Source organism: Octopus sinensis, linkage group LG8 (genome assembly GCF_006345805.1).
Source record: "Octopus sinensis linkage group LG8, ASM634580v1, whole genome shotgun sequence".
Taxonomy (NCBI): domain Eukaryota; kingdom Metazoa; phylum Mollusca; class Cephalopoda; order Octopoda; family Octopodidae; genus Octopus; species Octopus sinensis.
The window spans coordinates 89,757,239-89,781,359 of NC_043004.1; the positions used below are offsets into that span (position 1 = coordinate 89,757,239).

General features: G+C 36.1%; 1 long non-coding RNA gene across 2 annotated transcripts in view; it reads left to right on the top strand.

Annotated features, from left to right (window-relative positions):
• Positions 1-24,121, top strand: part of LOC118764622 — a 111,494-nt gene that overhangs the window by 38,900 nt on the left and 48,473 nt on the right. The window lies entirely within an intron of this gene.

Here is a 24,121-nt window from a genome sequence, read left to right on the forward strand (position 1 = left end):
AAGTGAACATTTTTCCAGTTGAAATACACCGAAAAATGGTGACACAGCAGTCAAAAATCGTAAAAAATAGGGATTTTCATAGAAAAAAAGCACCTTTTTGATGTAAATAATTTTTGGTGTTAACATGGTCCGATTTGAATTCTATCTTCTACAGAATGAAGAGCAAGCCTTCTTCTATCATACTCTCAATTTTGGTCAACTTGCACTGCAGGGTCTCGAAGGGATAGTGTTAGTTGAAGGCTACCAAACCTGCCACACACAGACAACTTCAGCTTTATATATATAGATTTGCTACACACTACTTTCCATCCTTAATAATGAAACTTGGTAGATCCAAAAGTTAAACACACAGACACACAAGTTGAGTTTCATATATATAGATTTCTCAACGGGGATTTCAGGGGAGAGTTTCAGGGAGTCGCTGCCGATGTATCGTGATGATCAAAAATCCGGCCTGCTAAAATTTGGTTAAAGTGATTCAAACTGCAGACTCAACGCAAAATGGTCACATTTAATTCAAAGCGTTAAAAATGTTATGAAAACAATTGGTATGTGTTCACAAAGTCCAAACGATTAATACGAAAAAATCCTCCAGGCTACATCCCGAAAATTCATTTCTTTGCCGAATTTCTACAATGTTTACGGCGATTCGTTTCTTTATCTTGATTTTTTATTATCTTTCATGCAATTTACGCGTGCTTGCACGCGTGGTGAACACAGTTCACGTCAAACAGCTGACTGAGTAAAGTTCACTATTCAATGCATAGGATAAGGCCTAAACAAACACATTATCGATTTTTGCACTTACGAGATGAATTTCGGAACAGAAATAGCGCAGTTCAATTTTCATTCGCCTAAATTTTAAGTGACTCATTTTTGGTGGTTCTACGATTTGTTGGCTAGGAGGAGATGTGCCGGGAAGTTAACCACACAGACACACACACAGACACACAAGTTGAGTTTTATATATATAGATTTCTCATGTTTTGCCAGTATACTGATTTCAACTGAACCCTGCAATTTTGGGGATTTTTAATCGCTTGCATCATTTACGATAGAAAAGAATGAAGACAACAATACAGTTATTTACTTTCCAATTACTGCAAGAAGTTTTCAAAGGGAAATGGCTTACTGGAGAGTTGCGTCTTAGAAATGGTGTTGCTGGTTTAGTTATCAGACCGAACCTATGATGAAGGGTGCGACAACTAAGTGAACGAAGAGGTACAATATAACGAAATGTCTTTAGACGTGAAATGTCACGGCTTGAGTGCTATTTGTTCAACATTTTATTCATTCGACCAAGTCTCTAAATTTATTTAGCAAAAGTTTAAAAAGTATTGATACTCGACAAAAGTCCTTCAGAACTCTTGCAAAAATCATTTAACAAATTTAGATTATTGTTCAACGAGAATAGTTTCTTCTGATACTCAGTCAATGAAACATTTGCAAAATGTCAAATGGTATTTACATTCATAAAATAAAAGTTTATATCTTATCATTACAATATTAAATGTTAATATTGAAAAGTATAAACTTGCAAGTGTTACATTCCATCATTAAGTTTTTATGGTCTTGCTAGTGAACTGTACGCGACTTCTTACCAATTCCTAGTCTCTTTTGGTAGATTCCGTACCAACTTTACTAGGCGGTTAATGCTGTACGAATTCTGAGTTTTAATTAACTTTGAGTTGTAACCTAGTGAATAAAGTGATTGTCGTAGGAGCCAAACTATTATCCTATGATGAACATAATTAAAGGTCCTTTCATAGTTAACATTGAAGGAATACCAAATCTTTTTCTTTCTGGCGTGCACTTTTATTGTAGAAAGCAAAAGAAAAAAAAGTTGATGAAACGATCACTTAGAAATTGTTTATATTCTTAGCATTGGCATGAAAGTAAAAACTTGAATCAAGAGGGTCAAGGAATTCTTAAATAAACAAATCTAAGAACCAGAATCCAACATGCAAATATCTAAATAAGATAAACAAGTATCAAAGAAAAGTTTCGTGTCTAGTCTGAAGACAAATATCCTATATATTACATTTTGACTAATGACAATATAGTTACGGAAGACTTGTGACTGAACAAACTCATGATCAAAATTGTCCCAACTGTTCCAATCTTAATTTTTTTTTAATATCAAGTAACAAACTAGCTTTAAAAATTGTTGAATATAATTTGAGGGTATTTGGTTGCTGTTACCAGGGCCCATATACGTAGTAGATTATTTGTCTAGGAGTAACTACAGACACTATAGACTGTTGTTGATATAAAGTTCTTGTTTTGTTAAATTCAGTCTATTCTTTCTCTAAGCGGTCAAACAAATTTATTGGGATGTAAACCGAATGTATAGGTCTTTATGGAATTATCATGGCAAAGACCTTCTTCCACATCTCAAAGCCGTCTTTCTAACCAGAAGACCTTGTCACTTCTGGCTTGGCGTTGTACTGTGTCTCTGTTCATTCTCCTCCGAAAGCAAACGTGCCGCTCTGAGTGAGAGTTTCTTACCCATCCTATTCTAGATATCCACTGATATCCTCTGATATCCAGGGTTGACTGCTTTTCTTAAGTTCCCAACCCAGTACCTTTTTCGCTGTGGCTGTGAGCGCGCGCCCGCGTCTGTGTGTGTGAAAATGAGAAACAGTTTTTCTGCCAAACATATTATATCAAAGCAATAATGCTGAAGTTTTTCTTTTATTATTAAGGATTTTTTCAAGTTTCTTTATTAATCCGTTATATTTGCTTTAGTACACCTCCATCCCTCCAATAATACATTAGGCTGATTTTTCGAGACCTTCACAATCATATTTTCGCACACACACACATGCGCACGTGTTTTTCATACACACACACCACACACACACACACACACACACACACACACACACACACACACACAACACACATACACACACACGCACACATATATATATGTGTTCTTGTACTTGTTTCAGTCATTTTGACTGTGGCCATGCTGGAATACTACTTTGGTATAACAAATCAACCCCAGGACTTAATCTTTGTGAGCCCGGTACTTATTCCATCGGTCTATTTTGCCGAACCGCTAAGTTACGGGCTCGGCCCGAGGCTATAGTAGAAGATACTTGCCCAAGGTATCAAGCAGTGGAACTGAACCCGGAATCATGTGGTTGGGAAGCAAGCTTCTTACTACACAGCCACGCCTATATATATTCTCTATATCAATATATATATATATATATATATATATATATATATATATATATATATATATATATATATATATATATATATATATATATATATATATATATATATATAACAAAGTGGACTTGTAGGGTACCGCACGAGTGGAATTATATACGAAAGAAGGTTTGAAAATGCAATTTTAAAAGATGTTTATTTACTTTACCGGTTTCACTCTTTGGAAAAAAGATTGTCAAAAGTAACATGTAAAAGTTTGGTTGTGTTAATTATTGGTTGTTACAAAATGCTACATTACATATATACAGTCTTTGGTAACAAGAACATGTTAAGGACATAAGAAAGTTTAACAAGTTCCTTAAAATATTGGGCACAAAAGATTGCAACATAAATATACATTCTCAAGAAAATATTAAAGATAGTTTCCAGAAGGAATTATTGAAAAGTTCAGTGGAATATTTTCTTGAGAATGTATATTTATGTTGTAATCTTTGTCCGATAGCTTGTTCTCTCTGCGCTGCTGATAATCAGGTCATACCTGATGCGTCCAAATTACGAATGTTAGGAACGCGGTTCGAGTTGATTTTTCTACCCATAACCTCCACGAGATGCACATGCATTTCGGTTTCCATGACAACTGTTTGCAACTGCCAACCACGGCGTTCAACGCAGCTGCGTTTTGGCGTCTCGTTTCAGGGAAAGTTGAAAGGTTACCTGCAATTTGGGCCTCAGCCATAAACTAACATATCTTGGGATATTTACATTTACATTCCCGAAATAAATATTCAGAATTTACCATATAAAAATGACATTTTAAAAAATCACCTCTCTTTTGCGCTTCAGTGTATATAACCACGTAAGAACTGATGGCATTACATAAGTATAATTTGAGATTAATATAGAGGCTGGTGCTATGGTATTTCCCTCTAAGTATCAGTTGTAGGCTTATCTCTATTCATACCATAAGTCCAAAATAAGAATACCAACCAAGGATAGGATAAAGATTAAAGACAATATTAAAATTAAATGGGAAGTGACATAAACTTAGATATGTTTCGACCAAAGATTGGTCCAGGCCATGTCTAACTTAATAGCACCACCTGATAGGATTATTCGAATCCTGTTTAAGTCAAGTTTTGCTTATGGTCCATTCAAGTAGTGAGTTCTTGTTGGGTGAGTTGTATCCAATTATGGGTGGTTTATCTGGTATTCTTTGAAGGAATCTATCCAGACTCCGTTTAAAGTTGATGGGATCCTTTTCCTCTTTGATCCCTTTCGGGACAATATTAAATAGGGCAGGGCCTGTTGAGGAAAAGAAATTATGTTGCAGTGTACATGTATGCTGTGATCTTGAATTGGGCAGGGGACGTATGGCCCGAGGTCCCAGTCTTGGATGAACCTTGAAGCTAATGTTCAGGTCGTTTAATCATATATAATCATTCATTATAAAAAAAACGAAACAAAGGAACCGAAAATATTTCTGTTAGAGACAAGAAATCACAAAAGTATTAATCCCCAGACACAACATTAAATGAAACATTCTCGTTGAAAAAATTTTCTATAATTCATCATTGCTTTAGAATCTAAAAATATGATAGATAATGACAACCAGCTTAATATTAGCAGCAATTTTAAAAGAATCGATTAAAAATATTTTATCAATCTGTAGTAAAAATTTGATAAAAATAGTTATTCCTTGATAAAATCAAGCTGTAAAAACATTTACTGATTAAAAACGGAATAAGTAGCAAATGAAAGAATGAAAGCGTTCTAAACTTTAAGGAAATCAACCATTTGTTGTTAACATAGTTAAGCCACAAAATATTTATCAATCATATTTCCATGTTTATTTAAGTATTACCGTTTAAAAAAAATCTTGACAAAATAAATTTGAACGATGTCCAAGTCTCATTTCGTTAAATTTGAATTCAAAACCCACCTGTTTCTACTTTCCCTTCACTCTTCAGAATAAGAATGAACACCGGTAATATTCTTTTCTACTCTAGGCACAAAGCCCGAAATTTTGGGGGAGGGGGCCAGTCAATTAGATTGACACCAATACGCAACTGGTACTTAATCTATCGACTCCGAAAGGATGAAAGGCAAAGTCAACCTCGACGGAATTTGAACTCAGAACATAAAGACAGACGAAATATCGCTAAGCATTTCGCCCGACGTTTCTGCCAGCTCGCTGCCTTATGAACACCGGTAATATATTGGATCAATTTAATCAACTATACTCATTATCCCACAAAATTCGACTTTCGGCTTAATCAAAGAGAAATCAACTTATATTCTGGTGTACTGTGTACATCAGGAGAAAAGATTCAGCCGAAAAGAGTTGGTGCCGCTTCGAATGTTTGGAGTCTAATGTACTTTACTTACAGAATGAATTCTTAAACAATTTTTCATATTCCTTTAACCAACATTGAAATCATATATGGATAAAATTATTACCAAAGAATATTCTGAGATCGATCTATCTCCCAATTTGAGAAAAATGACATTGAGCCCCTGCCCACAGTTTTTTTCGCTTCCTCTCTCTCCCCTCCCCCCCTCTCTCTCTCTCTATATATATATATGTATGCGTGTGTATGCTGTATATATATACATACACACATATACACATACGAACACACACACGCACAATATACATACATACATTCATCCATATATATATATATATATATATATATATTATATATATATATTATATATATATATATATATATATATAATATATATATATACATATATATATATATATATTAACTTAAAGATAAAACCACTATTAAGTTTGGATTTACTCCCTAATATTATATATATATATATATATATATATATATATATAATATATATATACATACACGGTGTGTATGATTGTTTATAGAAGAATATATTGCTCAAAGAAATTCCAACTTTGATTTTCACATTTTATTTACAATCTTATAATAATACAATATAATATAACACAATATAAGATAATATAATTAAATGATAGAATATTAAACGTCCATTCTGATTGAGCTAGTACTTTCATGCAATCTTCAGGTTCGTGTTGTAATGGTCACAGTTATGTTTTACAATTTATAACTGTAGAGAGATGGCTAAAATATATATTTCCTCACTGCCCACAAAGGGCTAAACCATAGAGGGGACAAACAAGGACAGACGAAGGGTTTGAGTCGATTATATCGCCCCAGTGCGAAACTGTTACTTTTTTTATCGACCCCGAAAGGATGAAAGGCAAAGTCAACCTCGGCGGAATTTGAACTCAGAACGTAACGACAGACGAAATACGACTAAGCATTTCGCCCGGCGCGCGCTAACGTGTCTGCCAGCTCGACCTTAAGTACATTTGTATATGCTCCAGAATGTTAACAGTTGAATGGTGTCACGGTTTGTTGAACATGTCAAGGGACATGTATTTTGACCCTGGCCAAAGCAGTAATTGTTGGGCTATTTTTAGAAATACTGTAAACAACATTTCCCAGGGATTTTTACATTTCAATTATCCTCATCAGCAATATCATTTCCTTTATTATTGTTGTCGTTGTTAATGGTGGTGGTAGGAGCGGCTGTGGTTATAGAACTTCAAACCCCAAAATAAGATTTTTACTGACTTTCTCTTAACTTAGCTAGTATTTTCCTGCTATCGTCATCATGAGCACCTTTAGTATTTGTTAGTTGTTGTTGTTAGTGGTCGTAGCAGTAGAAATAGTACCTCTAAGTATTAGTGTTATTGTTTTATTTAGCTTGGATTAGAAATTATTAATAAAGTTTTTTTTTTCTCCGATTTTTCTCTCAATTTCGCTTGGATTGTGTAGTTTGTAGAATGGAAATATAAATATTTTCTGACCACATGTTACTGGATGGTTACTCAAAGGTACCTGACGGACATCTGGGTCCCTAATTTACTGTCGGCGCGCACGTGAACGTTCTGACAGTGCATTTCCAGTCTGACCCATATAAAGTTCTTCACAATTTTGGCATTTGATGCAGTAAATCAAATTTCTTCTTTTGCAGTTCATATTTGCGTTTGTGAATATTTTCCCGGTTTTTGTGTTCATATATTGGCCGGTATGTATGAATTGGCATGTGCCACACCGGCTATCATTGCATTTAGATACAATGAATGAATGGTCTTTGTTGCTAAGGTCAAACTTTGCTTTTGTTAATAATTTTCCCAAGTTTTTAGGTTGTCTTTTACTAAGAACCATAGTTCTATCTGTGATTATATCTTTTAATTCATTACTTTGAGTAGTGATTGGCAATGTTGAAGATATTAGGGTGGCTTGGGTTGTGTGTCACAATAAATGGTATGACTTGTTCCGTTCTCCGCTTTTTTGGGGTTGTCTTCAGTTGTTGTATGGGTATTTTTATAGCCCGCTGTGTGCCATTTTCTATAAGTAGAGATGGGTATTTTTGTTTGAGCAAAAATTCTCTTAGTTTTGTTAGGCATTTATTCTTGATATTCGCTCATTCTACATTGGTACAAATTCTTACTAGGCAGTAGGAGATGTTGCGTTTTGTATGTGGTGGATGGCATGACTTAAAATTCAGGTATTGATGTGTGTCTGTGTGTTTGTAGTATATATCTGTGGTAATGGTGGTGTCCGTTTTAATTACCATTATATCTCGGAATGATAATTTGGTACTACTCATCTCCTTTGTAAATTGGAGATATGGGTGTAGGTTGTTCAGGAGGATATTGAACGCTTCCAGAGTATTTAGAGATTCTATCCAGATTATGAAACAATCGTCAAGGTGTCTCTTCCATGCTTTTCAATATACTTTCTAAATTCAATGTTATAGTTCTCCTCTATTCCTTGGTAGAGTTTTTGTTCTAAATATGCTATTACAGAGTTCGTGTAAACAGGAGCAAACCGCGTTTCCGTCGCTGTGCCTTTAATTTGGATGTAATTCTTTCCATTGAAGAAAAATGTGTTGTTTTCCAGAATAAGTCTAACTGTACATTATTTACATTATTTACATTTGACGGATATTTGTCCTCATCTTGTTTGTTGTTAACACAACGTTTCGGCTGATATACCTCCCCAGCCTTCATCAGGTGACTTGGGGAAATTTCGAACCTGGGTTCTCATTCCTAAGGTATTTTTCGAAATTTCCCCAAGATACCCGATGAAGGCTACAGGGTATATTAGCCGAAACGTTGTGTTAACAACAAACAAGATGAGGACAAATATCCGTCAATGTTAGGCTTGTTCTTAAATATAGAACAAGTCTAATTGTGTCTAATATAAACGGCACTGTGAATCTGTTGGAGATAACTTCTCTGTTTTCTACCCAGTATTTAATCGCCTTTATTCCCAAATCATGTGGAATATTAGTGTAATGGCTTACCACATCAAAACTAAGTAGAAGTGAATTTGTTTTAGTTGCTTTGCGAAGATGGGACAAGAAATCGATGCCATCCCGATATATATATATAACTTATAAAATAAGGGCAAAAGAAACATTCTAATGCCAAATATGCCGAAAAAAAGACAAAATTGTCAATAACCATTATAATTTATGCGAAACAAACCGATAGAAAATCCGTTATTACCGTATTGGTCCAAATTTCGGGGTTAATTCATAAGAATTTTCCCCTCTTCAGCGATAAACACGTAAGATATAAATGAAATACTTACTCATACCCATGGGAAAAGCAAGCACTAAGTCCTGAGCAGACCTAAGTACCCCAAATATATCCAAAATAGAAAATCTTCGGCACATCTCGAGACACGTGTGATTCGAACTAGAAACTTTCACAGAGTGAGAGAATCCGGAAGTGAACACTTAAATTTACAACTTATGTAGGATAAAATTTTTTCGAAATAAATTTTATCAATGGCCAGCATATATATATATATTATATATATATATATATATATTATATATATATATATAATATATATATATATATATATATATATATATATTATATATATATATATATATATACATCTATATATATATGTATATATACATCTATATATATGTGTGTGCATGTATGTATATATATATATAATATATATATATATATATATAATATATATATATATATAATATATATATATAATCAGTTGAATAAAGCTACAACATGGTCTGGTTTCACGTTTTTTATTGCATTAAAAATTTTTTGACAATGTTGAAGTGTGTTAAACATTAAAAATATATTTGGTTATGTTCATAAAGTTCAATTAGCGCTGTCATCCACATTACTGAACCGCCATGCAAGCAAGAAACGAGCTATGGTTGGAAAAGTTGGTTTTCTGATGGTGCAAGGTCAGGACTATAAGGAGAGTGAAGCAGCACTTCCAGCCCTTCAAGTTCCTCAGGCGCTTGGTCATGTTGGCAGTGTGAGCTGGGGCATTATCATGCTGAAGGAGTGCGTGTTTTCGATTGATCAATGTCGAGTAGTGGGTGTTCTAAGCATCATATACTCGTGGCAGTTGGGTATAAAGGTTAGCGTTCACAACATGATTACCTGGGATAAGTACAACACCTTTTCGAAATAACACCAAACACAGAACATAACCTTCTGTTCAAATCGCCCTTGTTTGACAACAGGTTCTGAAACCTAGTCGGAACGAAGCCACTGATTTCTCTTATTATGATTACGAAAATAGATCCATTTTTCATCGTCAGTAACAATTCGACGCCAAAAACAAGCATCTCGAGGATTTGCCAGCAGTTGTTTATAAATATTGGCAAATGTTCACACGTCGTTGAGCCTGGTCATGACAGTCTGAAAGATGGTACACAACCGGTGTTTTCTTTGTCGACATTCACTTACATTGTCAAACAACTTATGAGCAACTTTGATACAAGAGATCTTGTAAAATCCTTGTGAACATTTTCACCTGGTGAATTATCAAACATCAAAGCAAACCACAACGTTTTCCAGTCTTTTTTTAGTGTGGATGCCTTCATCTTCTCTCATCTTTTAGAAATGAATCAAAGAATATATCTCATGTTAAATTCTTCAATAATTGTGGGTATAGATTTGCCAGCATTCATCATACCTCATACGTTCCATGAAAAGTGGGAAAACTTTAGAATTTAGAGCAGGGCTTCTCAACGGGGGTGCACTGGAAAATCTGGGGTGCATGAAAAATTCTTGCGATGGAAAATAATTTTTCTCATTTTTGTTAACTTACTGATTGCTCAGCCGTCAGCTCACTGGAGTTTTGCATGAAGCGTAAATGAAGTCCACGCAGTGCATGCGCATTGGAACGCAAGTACCTACATATTGACCACAATTATGGTTGTTTTTTGAGTACGCATCCCCGCATGGATCAATAATATTGCAGGCTTGCGCAGGCGTCTCATGGATTCGTAACGTACACGCGAAACATCTCGCGCGTACGTTAAGTGAGCACCTCTTTATAGTCTAGCTTAGCCGCTGCGCTGATCATTGCTCTTTGAGTTTACCATCAAGTTAGCATTCAGCGATTATTCACTAGAAATTTACGTCATATCAACAAACTCTTCGGATCACGCTTTTATTGGTGTTTTGTTGACACTTTATGCATTTTAGTTATGCATTTTAGTTGACACTTTATGCATTTATTGTCTAATTTACTCCTCAAATTAAATTTATTAACATCAAAGGCCAAATAATGTGATGGGTTAAGGGTTGTGATTGATCAGAGAATAGGCCATCCAATTAAAGCTTTCAACTGCGTTTTCAGGATCTCATTCATTTACACATCCTTTTATTTGTCGACAGACTTAATATCTTGACAGTGGAAGACGTCTTCCAACAACTTGCATGTTTTCAAATAGAGCTCTGCGAGGCCCTTGTTGTTGAACGTTTCATCCAAATTGCCGAAGGAAACTGGGTGCAAGCATGGTTACAGTGCAAGAACAAATATCCGACTCTATACGAAACTGTTGAGCCATTCGTTATAAACTTCCCAACACCAAACCTTGCCGAAAGAGGTTTTCATTGATTCTGCATTCTTATAATAAACAAAGAAGACTGCAGCTCGACAATAGTTGTGAGATGCGACTGCGTTTGAGTTACCTCCAGCCACGTTTTATCAAACTGGTGACAGAAAAGCAACCCCAGGAAGCGAGTGCTTCCTGAGGTGCTCATTCCTGACAAGCAGCTTTTCAGTATTATTTTTCTTTTATTCTTTCGCTTGTTTCAGTCATTTTGACTAAGGACATGCTGGAGCACCGCATTTAGTCGAACAAATCGACCTCAGGACTTATTCTTTGTAAGCTTAGTACTTATTCTCTAGGGCTCTTTTACCGAATCGCTAAGTTCGGGGACGTAAACACACTAACGTCGGTTGTCAAGCGATGGGGAGAGACAAGCACAGACACACACACACAAATACGCACACACACACACATATACGACGGGCTTCTTTCAGTTTCCGTTTACCAATTCCACTCACAAGACTTTGGTCAGCCAAAGGCTATAGTAGAAGACACTTGCCCAAGGAGCCACGCAGTGAGACTGAATCCGGGGTCATGTAGTTGGGAAGCAAGCTACCTACCACACAGACATGCCTGCGCCTATGTTTATGTATGTATTTGTGCTGCTGTTGTTTAGTAAGTGCTACCTGAGAGATACAATACAATATTGAAGGCTGTCTGCACTGATCTCAAGCCCCTACCCCTTCCATCTCTTTTTAGGTAGAGCCTGTTGATAACTTTTCTGTTTCTGTGGTAGTTTCCAGTTGATCTAAGGGTCTTGCCTGCTTCAATACCTATGGAGTAGATTGCCTCCATATGCTAGTCAAATATCTCAAATGTTGGAATCAGCACTGGTACTGTAAATGCATTATGGGATATTGTCTTATTGTAACTGGGGAGTATAATATTCTGGGGCCACTCTATCTTTCGCACTGGTCAAAAGAAATAAACATCCCTCTGGTGAACATCGATTAATGTTATATAGCATGAAGAAATGAATCCACGCAGATGATCTACCCCATGCCCACGGATACTACAGCCTACATTATAATCATCCCAGGAATACGGACTGTGATCTTAAGAGACATGTGATTTATGGAAACGTGCGTAGCGACGCGTTAAATGTTTATAAGTTCCATCCAAGGATTATTGCTATTATAACTATATTTATCCCACCTCATATCGGTACAGCTCGATGCAAACCCAAAACATTGGCTCACCAGTCTACATCATTATACTGTAGCCGGTATAATGGAATAGGAACTTTATTTCCATATTCAAAATGTTTCCCGTAAACAAATCTAAGAGGTATATATGCATGTATGTATGATGTATGTAAGTGTGTGTATGTATGTATATATATACATATATATATATATACATACATACATTCATATATATATATATATATATATATATATATATATATATATATATATATATATATATATATATATATATATTATATATTATATATATTACATACACATACATATATATATGTATGTATACATTCATATACACACACATTCACATATACATAAACCTCATAACCTAGTTCTCTGTCTAGCTACAAAAACTTACATATTGCGACCACTATAAGCATATTCATTTCAAAAATCCAGTTACGTGGATGAAACCGCTTATGTAATGTGAGTTAAAAAGATTTGATGTATTTAAATGAAATATTCCACCTGTTTTTGTATCTTAAATTTATCTTAAAAGAATACAATAATTCCCGTAATGTTTTTGCCCATTTTCACCTATTTTTTGTTTATACAACACCACCGGTACAGAAATAGCTAACCACTAACGAGTTTTTTAAATAAAATCTTTCCTTCTAACCATAAAATGTCTTAGCATCTTCAACAACCACACAATCAAATAATCATATTCTACAACACCAAAGCTTACAAGTAACATCAACAAATTAATATACCTAAAAATTAGCAATTACTTTTAACAAAACCTTTGTACTGAACGTGATCAATTTTTTTTCTCTCTCTCTCACTCTCTTTCTCTTTCTCTCCTCTCTCTCACACACTTCCTCCCCCCTCTCTCTTTCCTTATAGAGGTAACACCACTAACCAAAATGTAGATGGAAATCTTACCGATCAACTAATGGAAGAATAGCCTATAGATACTAACTTGAACGGAGAGGATAAGCTCTTAAACATCCAACTATTTTATAAACAATGAAACCGCTGATTCCAACCTTAATAACATAATTCGTAATAAGAAAGACAATGCCGCACCTTCCCATATTAATAAAATCTCTAATTTCAAATTGGCAGGAAAACAGTCGAGTGAAATCTTACATATGCTCTAATTCTAAAAATATACACGCCAATAGAAGCAGTAAAAACACAAGAACAAAATAATATAATTTGTGACAAGAAAAATTCTACTACTCTAAAACCCCTGGAATTCTCAACCGGAGACTGACACATCTGTACCTGTAAAAAAGCCACTAGCAATCCCTTTCAATGTAAGTGCATATCACGCAAATATATGAATACTAGCAGAAATATCCGGCGTTGCTCGGGTTAAAGAGAATAATAAAATTTTAAAACGCTGTCTAGATTACTCAGATCTCAACTGCTTGTAGCTGAGATACCAACTTTCTACATTAATAACTCTCCAACCCATATCAGCATGGAACATAGACGTTAAATGAAATGTTAAAAGCAAGTTTTCAACTCATATATGTATATAAAGTAAATATAAGTAATACAAAAACACGTTTTGTGTAGCTTATTTTGTAACCAAAAAACAGGTAGAGATGATAAACAATGAAAGGCCGATTTTGGTGATTCATTTGGCAGAAGTAGCAGAAAGACAATCCAACGATAAATCTGACCTTGGATCTTGAAAGTTTGCATGAATCCTGCTTCAGTTAAATCTCTTGTGGCTCCAAATGATGTCATCTGTAGTGCAGCGTTGTATTGTCTAATTTTGTTTTGGAAGTGCTTGGAATCTTAGTCAGTTGATGACAACAGTTTCTTCAATGGCTCTGGAGGTTGGGGGATTGCAGGGAGTTTAACCGTTCCACTACTACAGCACAAAGCAGGTGTCTCTCCAGGCCACTTCCTTGCTTTACAATGTATACACTCGGTTGTCATAATGAACTGCTGGATCATAATTGAAAGCTGCTTCATAGAAGTTGCTTCTCTGAGCTGTTGTAACTGCTCTTCGTTCTTCAGTGGAGATCCTATTCCTTGTCAGCCGTGCATACCTCTGTTTATCAGTTCGTTTCTTTGTATGCATCTCTTTCTGCAACTGTCTCTCTTTCCCTGGACAGAGACATTCTTTTGGCTGATCTTGACAAATTTAACACTTTCCTTCTAGGCATGTTATATACCTATACAGAAACACACAGGTGCAGAAGATAGTAACCAATGAAAATAACTAGGCAACGAAAATTATATTTCTTAATACGATGGGTAGCAAGTAAATAAGAAATTTTTACGAAAAATAAAGAATTGTACGGGTTGAAGCGAAATTTGTCAGTGAACCAAAGAGCCAGTGTTGAAGGAACCAGAAAAAGACCGTCAACAACAGAAAAACACAAAACCGTTGCAAAAGTAAATAAGAAATTTTTAAGGAAATTAACTAAGTGTACGGATTTAAGTGAAATTTTTGAAGTTAATTGTGTCAGCAAATTATGAACTTACTTTTATCAGTAATTCTGTAAAAAAAAAAAAAAACGTTGCAAAAGTAAATAAGAAATTTGTAGGCAAATTTTACAAAGTGTACAGATTGAAGTGAAATTTATAAAGTTACTTTTGTCAGTAATTATGTATGAAATTACTTTCATCAGTAATTGCGAACTCCTATCTGACTGTACTTTGTCGCGATTGAAAAACTTACAGTGAAAACAATAGCGTCTGAAAAATGAAAGTGAAAACAATAGAGAATGAATGATATATATATATATATATATATATATATATATATATATATATATATATATATATAGAGAGAGAGAGAGAGAGAGAGAGAGAGCTAGTTAGACAAATAAGATAGATAGAAATAGAGATGGATAGAGCGATATTGATAGATACATCGATTCTACATCTAAGACGTATAAGTGCCGCTATATCATGTTTAAATATACTTTTGATAACAAAATTATGAAAGACAAATTCGCAAGCCGAAGATATATCGGATCTAAAATCTAAATGTATTAGTTTCGGATTGCAATAGTCCATCATCGCAACAACTCTCTCATATTGATCAGTGAATGATCAATATGTACTTCGTTGTTACATCGTGATTTCTAAGAAATGCTTGCGTGATGCTATCCGATGGGCAATACATGGACGTAACTGACTGATATCCACTATTTAATGAGAGATAGCATTAGTTACTGTCAGGCAAGTTATTAGGGGCTGTAAAATTAGAGGAATAACATCATTAGCATTTGGCGTTGATTCAATATTTTACCAAATGAGTAGAGAGAATTCATACCAAAATACAAAAACAATCAATGACGTAATTTATATCAACTTTCATAATCCTTGCTTTGATTTAGAGCAGTCGTAATGTACTTTCACTAGTATGTTAAAACATTTGAGCATCACAAAACAAAATAACACGATAGATGTGTTATCTTTTACTTGCTTTATCTTTTTTCATCTTTTATTTACTTTTGTCACAAGACTGCGGCCATGCTGGAGCATCGCCTTGAAGGTCTTTAGTTGAACAAATCAACCCCAGTACTTATGTTTTTCTTTTTGTTTTTAAGTCTGGCGCTTATATTAATCGGTATTTTTTGCCGAAACGCTAAGTAATGGAGACGTAAACAAATCAATGCCGGTTGTCAAGAGGTGGTGATGGCAAACACACACACACACGCGCGACGGGCTTCCACACAGTTTCTGTCTATCAAATTCACTCGATCCGGGGTTATAGCAGAAGACACATGCCCAACGTGCCGTGCAGTGAGACTGAAACCACATTCTTGCAAAGCAAGCTTCTTAACCACAATCGCACAGCCATATCTGTGCCTTATGTTTTCGATATTTATTTAAAATTCCAAGTAAAGAGAAAGGTATCAGATGAAGCTCTAGTCATTGGTGCTAGGGCTTAACCATACAAATGTTCTCTTTGATAATAAATAACCATAGATTTTTCCACTTTAGCGACACCAGTCCCCATACAGAGCCCTCAAAAGGGAATTGTATGCGGATTGGTGTCCTTATGACAGAGAAAATGGAAAAAATACCACTTCTGAAAATGTACTTTCGTATGTATGTATATGTATCTGTGTGTGTGTATGTGTTTATCTCTGTGTGTTTGTGTGTGTATATCTGTGTGTGTGTGGTGTGTGTGTATGGGTGTTTCTGTGTGTGTATGAATGTATATAGAGATAAAGATTGAAAGAAAAAATTTATTGTCCCTAGTTCAAATTCCTTCTTTCAACGCATGACTGAGTAATGACCTTAGAATGACCACTTGCAAATAAAGGCACGCACACACGCTCGCACACACACACACACATACACACACACACTCACACAGGTGCGTTTATCTAACTCCGGTACGAGTGCATTTTACGTTGTACTAGTACCTGTAAAGGACATGCCTGTATGTATAGATGACCGCGAATTTAGCTTGATGCGTCTTTTCAAGTAGAGCAAATCGGCACGGCTTCTGATCCTTTGTCATTTCTTCAGTGAGGCCACGTCTTCACTTCGTCCCACGTCTACCCCTTCCAGAGGTTCCCTCCACAATTAGAGCTCGGTACTTCTTTACGCAGCTGTCCTCACCCATACGCATCACATGACCAACCCAGCGCAGTCTTCTCTCTTGCCCACAGCAACAGATGCCGCTTACACTGAATTTTCCTCTTAAATCATTTACACTCTGTCGTATGTGCACACTAACATTACCCTAGCTTCATTTCTTTCAAGCTTTCGCAAGTTCTCTGTCGTCATAGCCCGCATTTCGCTGCCAGTGGTTTCATGAAAATGAAACCAACAATAATGGGGAGTGTACAAAAAATTAACCAATCTTGATTTATAATCATGTCCTGCTGTCATGGATAGTGAAGCGGCATCCTGGGATCTAGACCTAACCATGTTCTTTCGGGCAAAGTCAGCCATATGTCAAAATAAAAATGTCTCCGACTCCTACTCGTAATCTCGATACCATTATCAACCAGGTGAAGGCAAACTGGTTGGATACTATCGTTATTTTTAAAATTCAATGTTTTACACCATTCATGACTATCGTAAGCATCTTATAAGAAAAGTGGTTTCTGTACAGTTATCAAAGGGTGCAGTTTATTGCTTTTACTGTACTTTAATGTCAAGACAACCTGACAGGTTTTCCAACAAGGAAGGTTTTAACGATTAAAAAAAAAAGCAGAGGAGAAAATGAAAAGACATGAACACAGTCAAGACCACAGAGATTATGTGTTGAAGTTCAATCTTTTATGAAGGGAATATTCTCATGTTAACAAGAAGTTGGAAAAACAAGAAATACTGGACTGAAGTATTACACCGTGTTGTGGTTGTGACAATATTTCAGGCCGAGAGAGGTCTGGCATTTAGAAGTAGGGAAGAGATAATAGGCTCTAAACACAATGGGAATTTTTTAGGAATTATGGAACTTATGACACAATTTGATCCATTTCTAATGGGCCACTTGAAAACATTTGGCAATCCCGGAAGTGAAAAGCAGTAATCTACCATCTACGAAGCAATTGTTCTATTGATGACAAATATGTCAAGAATTATATGGTTACAGAACTTAAAACTGCCAAGTAATTCGCTGTTTATGTAGACTCAGCACTAAACCGGGCTAATGTTGGACCAACTAACGGTTATTGTGCATTATCCTATTTCTGATAAACCAATAGAAAGGTTTTTACCTTTCCTGCAAACTGGCTCTCACAAAGAGGAAGTACTGGCTGCATCTCTCTTAGTATTTTTTTTTAAAGAAGGTATAAATTTTGAAGACTGCAGGGGATAGTCCTATGATAACGCCAGTGGTATGTTCAGTCACTGCACAAGAATACAAGTCAAACTCAAAGAAAAGAATCTGGCAGCAGTTTTCATTCCTTGCGCTGCTCATTCGTAGAATTTTGTTGGACAAGCTGCTGCTTCTTACTGTGTTGAAGATGTTAGCTATTTTGGTTTCATAATAATGTTACACACCTCTTTGTCTGCATTAATGCACAGCTGGGCAAATTTAATTAATCTTTGAAAGGCAATAAAAGAGTGCTAACTTTGAAGTACCTGTCAGGAATACGTTGGTCAGCAAGAGCTGATGCTACCGAAGGCCTCATTGATGGATGTAGCTGCATTTAAAATGCGCTTCGAGCTATTGAAGATGATCTAAAGTAAACACATGAAGCAAGACATGAAGCTCAGACATTGGCAGACAAAATGGATTGCCTTGAAACTGCTCTGATGGCTAAGATTTGGAATATAATTCTTGTACGGTTTAACAGTCCAAATAAAGATTTCCAAGGAGTGAAAGTTGATTTGATTAAAGCGATTGATCTTATTGATTCTTTGGAAAGTTTTCTGAAATCATTTCGAGATAGGTATGAAGAATTGGAGCTCGATGCCAGGAACGTGTGGAAACAAAGAGTATAAAGCAACAATAGGTATATATATTTATACCTAATGTTACTGACAAGTTATGAGTCGATCCGAGGTGTCAAAGAATAGTTGAAATTCATCTAATTCATATTAACATCCTTAAAATCTTGACATTAAACAATGTCGTCTTCCATACTGAAGAACTTCAAGAGATCTTTTGCTCTATTTCGTTAAAAACTAAATATTGTACCGGAGCTAACAGATTATTTTGATTAAGCCTGAATTCCAATAATTTGTCTGAGGTCTTTGGAATATATATATATATATATATATATAGATACACATATAGAGTAAGAAGTAAGTACGTTCCAAGGTTTCTGGTGTAGAGTGTTAGTAAGCTTCGAGTATGTATACAACTAGTAGTAAGTGTTCAAAGGTGGACAGTATACGATAAAACGAGTTTATTAACCATCATAAGTAAACTCTTTATCCCATATTGAAATCAAAGCTGACAGTCACCATGCAACTTACGGTTAAACAACTAACGTTACTACAAATGCGAATAAAAATCCGAGAATATAAGGAACGGAGCAGGTAAAGCACGGGCTACAGTTTTTTCATAACTAAAATTGTTGGTTACAAAACTTGTAACACAAAACCTACTTAGTCAATCTTCAGGCTCTATTACCTATAAGTTGTTTACATTGTCACGTTGAGATGGACAAATGGTTTATCAGATTAGCCACAGCACGAATGACAAGTTGAAAATAACAAACTCAAGGTCAAAGGACTAATGAAAGTAATAGTGGGTTGGTTGTCCTAGAAGAAAACAAAATAGATGTATTTACAGATGTCCTCAAGTCGAAGGAGAAGGATGCTAGGTAGAGAGGTAGAGGAGGTAGGGAGGACTAAAGAGATTAGGGATAAGAGAATCTTAAGCGGGGCAATAAAATTCTTTACACTTTGATGTCGGGGAGATAGGCGGAGGACAAATAAAACTTTTAGTTATTAAACCGAGTAAAAAGTCTAGACAGCTAAATTATGGAAACACTTTAACGAAGGAATTATAAGCAACACATTTATTCAAGTGATCATTGGTCAATACTATTCTAACGTATCCCCATTCTTCTTAACAAGGCCATCATTTTCACTTTTAAGAACTTAGATCTCATTCGGAAACATGTTCATATAAGTCAAACGGACCGTCACACTGTAATTAAGTTCGACGAGAAATTATGGTCCCATAAGGACATACCCAATAATTTGGACATCCCTCTGGGGGTCTTGTTACTCGGCTCAAGTGAACGTCCTCGTTTGGCCGCTGTGCTTTATAAAAAAAAATTAAAAAACACAGAGGATATATCGCATGTCTGCCTTAGATATCGTTTAGATTTATCTCTGCATATGCATCCAAGTCCTGTCCAAGTTATCGGTTGCTTATTGTTATATGCCTTTACATTAGGGGACCATGAGTACGTAATTTTAATTGTGTGCCTATTAAATATTTTCCTCTATCAGTGGGAAAAGTGATTATCTAATAAGAATAAAAATGTTTTACATATATTTGGCCTAACATTTAGGGAGAAGGGTGGGTGAACTATAAAATATTGTGGAACCTAAACTTATGACTAAATGGTTGGGGCGGCAGAGGTTATAAAAGATTCTATCAATAAAGCCGCTATCCTGTAAAGCCTTATCTTAATACGGTGATGCGTTTTCAAATATTTCTTTACACGAAGAAAGATGTGTGATTCTACGAATAATATTCGGAATTAAGTTATCTTTCCGACGAATTTCATTATGAAGTGTCCTAGCTACATCATCATGTCTCATCGGTAGATAATACCGTGATTACGTTTCCAGACAACTGCTTATGATGCGGATGATATCTTCGTTCACAAAGTCTGCATCGGTTGTCATATTTTACGGCTTTTTCTGCATCTCTATCCCTTTTGTGCATCAGGTATTTGGTTATTTCCTGTTCCTGGATTGCAAACGTATATACTTCAAAGTGGGAGGTAGTAATCCGGCTATTGGTCATTGATAGACTGTTTTGATTATCAATGTTACTATCATCTCGGAGCTTTCTACTAACATACCTAAGCATAGTCTTTTGCTCATATCTGCTCATCCTTTCATCGTTGCGGTAGAGTCGTGCGACTTCTTTGAGCATGTATTCTAGGTTATCAGACAAGGAATGTTGCTCAAGCAGCTGCCTTCCACGTCTTATGACGTTATCAGCCTCATGTATGCACTTCGACACTTGGTGGTTAAAAGATATTGCTGAAGGGATATGATGCGACCTTCAGAGGCATTTTGGATCGATGTTGAGCCTCTGTTGCCTTGTTTTCATTTTAGGTAGTGATGTGGATATGTGTGCTTGTTAGTATTTTTCGGGTTTTCACATCAATGGCTCGGATCTCATCAAGCGTCCAATAAAGCAGCCCAAATGTTGGTATGAGTACTGACACTGCAAACACATTGTGGCCACTGTTTTATTCAATGTAGAGTTGTGAGGTTCAAATTTTCTTTATTCGGCTGTAATATTCTTTAGTAACACATGTTTTGTTACAGGTGCCATTGTAACATGTGTTTTCATCCATCCCTAGATACCTGTAATATTCCTTGTCAGATATAGGGAAAACAGTCAAGTCATTGAGGAGGATGTTGCTAGTCTGGTTTACAGTTTTCCCCCTTTTTACAAGCATATAATAACATTTATCCTCACCAAACCCTACATCCTTTGAGAATGTTGTATCTAGGTCAAGGCTATTTTTCATCTGGTGCATATTCTTTGCATGAAGTTTCAAGTCATCCACAAAGAAATTGTGTAATTTTGGTATTTCTATTTTCTTCTGAACCAAACTTCCTTAACACGAATGACAAGGGGCCTATAGAAAGTATAAACATCACAGAGAGGCTGTCTCATTGGAATATGCCTTTGCGATACTGTATTCTATCAGTGGTAATACAGTCACTCTTTTTGTCTAATTTCAAGATGGTGACTCACGATGAAGTCAGATCAGCTATGGTTTTGACTATGCTCACTGGAACTTTAGCAAATTGAAGGTTTTCCTGCATCTATGGTTGAGAAACAGAGTCAAAGGCTTTCTTGTAGTCTAGCTACTTTGAAACTAGGTCCCTCCTATGATCTCGCACTTCTGACACCACAGTTTTGTTGATTAATAATTGATCGGCACATCCCCAGACTCCTTTCTTCCAAACTGCATTGTTCTGCTGTGATGATGTTATTAGTTTCACAATGGTCCTGGACGAAGGGTTTAAGCATGTTGTATTTATCTTATACATTAAGTCCTGGCATGTAATTGGCCGGTAGGTTTTTACCATGTGGGTGGTTCTACATTTTGGGGTCAAATTTGTCTCTGCTGGAGCTAACCAGTGTGATATGCTATTGTTCCCATTGAGAGCTTGCTGGCACAGATTGATAAGATATGGTCGGTAGAAGGTTAGCTTCTTGTACCAATATCCAACAATCAAGTCTCTTCCGGGTGCTTTTCCATCCTGAAGTTATTGGATTACAGTTGTAAGAGTATCACCATCAATGCTGTATATATAACTTTTACGGGTTTCTTTCAGCGATTGAGCATCTTGGTTAAACTCCTCTTCACTCAGGATTTTCCTCCAGAAGGACTCTATGTCTTCTCGCGAAGGAGCTACTGTGATGTTCACTGCTCCTCTTCTCATGTCTCTGAATACTGCTGCCTGGTTCCGGTCAAATTTTTGTTCATTGTTCTTCTCTCAGTTCTTCTCTTCTGATGTCGGGGTTTCTCACTGACAGCTTTTAGCTCCTGCATGAGGGTAATCAGTTTGCAAGTGAGTGTCCTCTTTTTGCTGTCTCCAAACATCATTTCTAACTCCTTCTTTACTTTCTGTTGGTGGGACGTATAATAATTTGCTTGTTTGCACGCAATAAGCATCTTCACACGACTGATGGTCTTCCGTAAACCAGTTATCTTTTTCTCTGTCTTCAAAACCTGTGATAGTACTTTGTTGTTTCGGTTTTGCTCACTTTTTGAATGTCATTCATGTACTGCTTTGCATAGTAGCCAGAGCATATAAACAGGCGTTAATCTGCCAGAATGTGTGTTCATCACACTGCTGTAAATACTCATCACCAATTTCGTTAACAGATGTTTTTTTATTTTTATTTTACTTTGGTAGAGAATACTCTCTCCTCGAGAAATAAGCCAACATTATTTCTTCTCGGAAAATTTCAGTAAGGGCACATTTCACCGGTGTATAATCCTGACCACCACCACCACCACCACCACCACCACTACTACTACTACTACTACTACTACTACTACTACTAGAATCGTTGAGGTTGTGTCTGCTATTTACCATAGTCGTAGTACGGGGCAGTGGTCATGTAGTTTGGCTGGCAGGCACTATGGAATCTGTTGGAATATCGCTAGCTGCGAAACCACGTGGTAGTCTTACGTCATTCACGGTTTCGTTTTTGTTTATAGAATTGGGAAGAAGGTTAATTTTCGATTTTTTAATAAAGTTACAGTTACTAACCTTCTTCATATGTTCTACAAATGTCGCTGTTTGGCGTAGTTGCTTCGCAAGTAAAAGGATTTAATTCTGGATGCAGATCGTCCCAATATGATTTCAATCGATTCATATAGCCAACGGCGGGGTTTTGCTTCGCTTTATCGTAGCAGTTAAATGGATCAGTATTCAATTCATAACTCCAAGAGAACTGAGTTCTGTAATTACGGTTTCTTCTGTAACTACAACTAGAAAGAATTTGTTTACATGTTGCGCTGTTGTTTCCGTTCTGTTCCTCGATTGTGTTGTTGTTGATTTTGAGTCCAGCCATGTTGTTTATAGTAATGCTAAATTCAAGTTTCAGTCGACAATTACTACGATCGTGAATAAAAGCTTCATATGTATGTATGTATGTATGTATGTATGTATGTATGTATGTATGATGTATGTGTGTGTATGTATGTATGTATGTATGTATGTATGATGTATGTGTGTGTATGTATGTATGTATGTATGTATGTATGTATGTATGCATGTATGTATGTATGTATACTCTTACTCTTACACTTTTACTTGTTTCAGTCATTTGACTGCGGCCATGCTGGAGCACCGCCTTTAATCGAGCAACTCGACCCCTGGACTTATTCTTTTGTAAGCCCAGTACTTATTCTATCGGTCTATTTTGCCGAACCGCTAAGTAACGGGGACATAAACACACCAGCATCGGTTGTCAAGCAATGCTAGGGGGACAAACACACACACGCATATATATAATATACATATATATACGACGGGCTTCTTTCAGTTTCCGTCTACCAAATCCACTCACAAGGCTTTGGTCGGCCCGAGGCTACAGTAGAAGACACTTGCTCAAGGTGCCACGCAGTGGGACTGAACCCGGAACCATGTGGTTGGTAAACAAGCTACTTACCACA